Source organism: Prionailurus viverrinus, chromosome B3 (genome assembly GCF_022837055.1).
Source record: "Prionailurus viverrinus isolate Anna chromosome B3, UM_Priviv_1.0, whole genome shotgun sequence".
Taxonomy (NCBI): Eukaryota; Metazoa; Chordata; class Mammalia; order Carnivora; family Felidae; genus Prionailurus; species Prionailurus viverrinus.
The window spans coordinates 138201915-138206749 of NC_062566.1; positions in this window are offsets into that span (position 1 = coordinate 138201915).

A 4835-nucleotide genomic window follows, 5' to 3' on the forward strand; every position below is an offset into this window, starting at 1 on the left:
CGAGCTGTGTGTCAGGCGGGGTTTTCCGTGCTAATGGAACTTGCATTACAGCTAGCGGGGCGGTGGCAGGGCGGGCTCTGAGGAAGCTTGCGCCTAGCTGATAGTGACCTGGATCGAGCCCCCCCCCCCCCCCCCCCCCCGCCCCCATCATCCGCTACATGTTGCTTATGTACTAGTCCCCATGAGTCCCAGGAGCTGGTGGCCAGAGCCCCTCTCCGGCCCTGGCGGGGCGGGGGGACTGCCCATCCTGCCCTCCCCACCGCCCCCTGCCTGGCCTTGGCAAATTCCTTGTCGCCTCTGCCCTGCCCTCCCTCCCGGGCTGCTGGGCCGCAGGGCCCGAGGGTTCCTCGCTGTGCGCCTCCACCTCCGGCCGCGGGGGGCGCTGTGCCCGGCCGCTCTCCCGCCCCGCGGAGAGGGGTGGGGCCAGGTGCGCGTGCGCGCGGCGCTGGCAGCCCGGGGGCCCGGGAAGCCGGGGGATTTCCGGAGCCCGCTGGGGCGGGGACGCTTAGGGTCCCCTCGTGGGCGGCAGCGCCTGTCCGGGGCTCGAGCGCGGCTGGGGGGAGGGGCCGGGGAGGGGGGTGCGCAGCCCCAAGTGCAGATGACCTTGTGCAGATGGGCCGCCGGGGCTTCGTCTTCCTCGGCGCGGGCTGCGGGGCCTTCTCCCTTGGGAGGGCAGCCCGGGCGGCCGCGGGAGGCCGCAGGGCAGGGGAGCCACTCCGGGAGGGCTCCTGGTGCACCCCCCAGACCGGAGGGGCCGGGGGAAGAGGCCCCAGGCAGCCGACCACTCCCGTGTCCCGGGGAGAGTCAGCCCGGTGTCGCGGAGGGTGGGGGAGGGGCGGCCCAGGCCGGGAGAGGGGGGGGAGGGGGGCTTCTGTGAAGCGGGTTGGGAGGAAGCTGCGGGAAGCCCTCCGGGCCCCGCCGCTTTTCTCGTCCACCCTCGTCTGACAGGCCCCCTCAGCAGCCCGCCTCCACGCCCAGATCCCCCTCCGCTCCCCGCTCTGCCGAGTCACCCGCTCCGATGCCGGTCACTGGCCCCCACCCATCGCCCCTGGGGACCTCAACATCCGTCCTCAGGGATGGTGCATCGCCTAGCCAGGCTGCTTCCCGGCCTCCTTATGGTGACCCCGCCCCAGCCTGCCACCGCCACAGGGGCTCCCAAACCTTGTTTTCGCTGACACCTGCCCACTCCCGTGTCTGCCCTGGGGTCCCGCTCGGCCCCTCCTGCCCTCCCCAGGGTCGAGCCCCAGCCTCTCAGCCTGGGCGCCCCTGGCCCGATACCTTCACCACCTGGCCCCTCCAAGCCCGGTGTCCTGGCTTCATTCCCTCCTACGTTCTCGCCTTCCCTTGTCCCTCTTTCACTTGCCTGGCAGACCCCAAGCTGGCCCTGTACCCAGGAGCCTCTCTGCCGTCCGTCAGCCACCCGCCAAGCAGGAGTCCACTCCTTACCTCGCCCTTTCTTCACAGCCCCTGGCCCAGCACGTCCCCCCATGTGTGCCCCCTGTCTTGTGTCCCCGCTGTAGTCAGCCGCCCCCCCCCCCACCTGCCTGCTGCCCAAACCTGCCTGGACGCCCCCAGGGAGGCTTTCAGGGTCTGCCAACCCTGGAGAGCCACCCAGTGGTGACACCTGGAGGGGGCTCCAGGGATGAGAGGGTGGGGGGGAGGGGTGTGGTCAAGCAGACTGATGGTTACAGCCTGAGTGAGGCCAGGTGGCCTGGGAGAGTGTGGCCAGAGCAGGGTGGGAGCCAGTGTCCCCGCAGGCTGAGCTCCCAGCAGCCACTGGGCCACCGCAGAAAGGAAGCAGAGACCAAGGGGCACACGGGCTGGGTGGGCCGTGGCCCTGTCCAAGGTTTTTGCCCCTCTGGGGCCTGACCCGCCGCTCCAGGGTGTCCGTCACCTGCAGCCACAGAACTTGGTGAGTGGACCAGCAGGAGCCCAGGGAGCCAGCCCAGGCTGGTCCTGGCTCTTGTGACAGTCCCCACGACAGGGTGGAGGATGGCCCAGCGGGTCCCCGGCCAGGCCTGGGGCAGGGGTGTGAGGAGGGCCGAGTGAACTCGGACAGGGCTGTCCCCCACTGGCTTCCGCTGCAGATGGAGGTCTGTTGGGGGGAGTGGAGGGTGTGAGAGCTGTCGTCACGTCCCAGAACCTGCCGGCTACAGGGTGGCTGAGAAGGCCCCGTTCTGGGACGAGGGGCTCTTGATTTACGAGTGCCGCTGAATAACTCCGTGGAAGTGGCCAGTGAGAGGGGGGTGAGGGAGACGACGCCGTACTCGGTGCACCTGGGGCCCGAAGGGAGAAAAAAAGAGCAGGGGACACGTGTGAGCACCAGAGGAGGTGGCCGACACTTCCTCGCCACGCCTGGAGAAACGCTTGCACTGGAGAAACGGGGAAACCGTCTTGTCGGGTTGACCCAGTCTCCCTCAAACTGCCACGGGGGCTTCGTGCATCATCATCCCTTCCCGAGTGGTCCTGCCTGCCTTTCGGAGCCCTCCCTTCCCCGCCCTGAGGTGCCCTTTGGCTCAGGCACCCCCAACTCAGCCCTCCTCGTCTTGCCCCTGTCGCCCCCTCGCCTCACAGCCTCCCGTGGGGTCTCTAAGGCATAACTCTGAGCCTATCACTCCCCTGGGTAAAACCAGCCGGCTCCTGGCCGTGGCCGTGACGCACGACAGAGAACCCAAGGAAGAGTGTGGGACTGGCCTTCCGGAGACCAGGCTGGCCCTGCCTCTGCAGGCCTCCCATCCCCATTTCCCCGGGGAGAGGGGGGCAGGGTCGGAAGTCACGGGATGTGCCACGGTGCATTTGTCCCTTTTACAAATCTTTCTCAGAAACCCCAGCCACTGCTTTCATTTTGCTGACCAGATAGATCTGGGACACGGGGCCGCCTCTGGCTGCGAGGCCAGACACACTGAGGCCCAGAGCAAATCGTGTCCCATTAGAAAAGGGCAGGTTGGCCATTCGGGAGGCACCCAGGAGGCTCAGCCCTGCTGCGTGACTCGGCCCGGTGGCCCTCTCCAGCCTCCTCGCTGCGAGCCACACTGCTCCTCCTTCCACCTCCCTCCCCCCTCTGCCCGCGGGCCTCGGTTACACCTGCTCCCTCAGCTCCAGCCCCACCGTCCCCTCCGTGGCCCTGTAGGCTGCTGCTCTGCTGAGACTTCAGGCATCTCCGGGGGACTCACCCGAGCCCAGCAGGGTAGACAGGAGCGTTTCTCCGGTGAAATGCCGCGCAGCTGTTAACAAAACGGGGCCAATTCGAGCGCACTAATAAGGGAAAGGTCTCTGTGAGTTGAACTGTGTCCCCCAAAAAGAGATGTTGAAGTCCTCAGCCTCAGTCTTTGCTGATGTTATTAGCCAAAGTGAGGTCCTGCTGGGGTAGGGTGGGCCCACAGGCCAATGACGGTGCCCTTCTAGCAAGACAGGCCCAGGGGGAACGGCCACGCGAAGACAGAGGTTGGAGCAGTGTGTCCACAAGCCGAGGGTCACCAGCCACCACCAGGCAAGGAGGGATGCTCCCTCGGAACCTCCAGAAGGAAGCTCACTGCTGCCACAAGATCCCAGCCTTCTGGCCTCCGAACTTGGAGAGAATAAACGTCAGTTTCGGTTACACAGCATGTGGTGTGTTGTTACGGTGGCCCAGGGAAACTACTGCAAGTTCACCGTCAAGTGGAGAAAGCACAGAACGGTCAGTACCCAGGTCACGCTTCTCGGGGAGTGCGTGTTCCCACGTGCTGGCTCCGCCCTCCCGGAGCTGCCCCGGGAGCCGGAGGCCGCCCCTGCCTGGGCCAGGGAGGTGGGGACAGGCTTCCCGCTTCACAGCACAGTCCGGTTCCGTTCACATTTGTATTTTTTTTTACCACGTGAACACATTACTTACTCCAAATAAATATAAATTCAAAACGGAGAAGATGAGATGGCAAATTCATAAAAAAACCCACACCCCTCCCAACCCTTCCTCCTGCCCGATTTGCCGGTAATGTTTAACCCTCTGCACTTGGGGCAGTTTTTGGCATCTGCCCGGTCTCTTTCTGAGGAAACAGAAGCGAGAGAGGCCAGGGGGCCCCGCTGGGGGAAGGTGCTGCCTGGGCCGCCGGGCTGGGGGGCCTCTGGGTCGAAGGAGCCTGTGAGGGTGCCTGAGAACACCCCACCCTGGGGTCACCAGCCAGCCTCCGCAGTCGAGCTCAGTGTCGCGGGCTGATGCGGGGGACCGAACAGGGTGTAAAGGCACAGGAGAGTTGACGGCCCTCTCTCGGGCCCTTCCTTGAAGTCAGGCAGAAGCTTCTTGGCTCAAGCAATTGAGAAGCAAAGAGACTGCTGGCTGGTAGCTGTCGAGACTCAGGGCGCCCAGAACTGCCTCCCGGAAGGTGAGAAGTGAGGGTGGGCGGACAGTAAGACACCCCTTAGGCACACGAGGCCTCCTCCAGGGAGCCCTCACAGGCCTCTCAGGCTGGGGTAGGTCTAATCTCAGATGGACAGATCCATTCACTTCTCAGAGCTCCACTCAGACCTCCCCTCCTCCAGGAGGCCTCAGCGAGTGTCCCCTCTCTGTGCCCTTCCCACACCTCGGTACCCCAGAGGGGCTCACAGCACACAGGCTGGGAAATCGCAGACATCTGGGAGCATTTGCTGAATGGCTGAGACTTCGCCCGGCATGTTTGTGAGTTTACCCACCTGATAATCCTCATGCCTACGTTAGCCCCATTTTGCAGACGGAGAAACGGAGGGTCTAGATGTACCCTGGAGCTTCCCCCGGTCTCGGGCTGCCATCGGGGCCCCAGAGCACAGACCCCATCAAACCGGTCCGAAGCCCCTTCCTCTGGGATACACAAACAAGGCCATGCCTC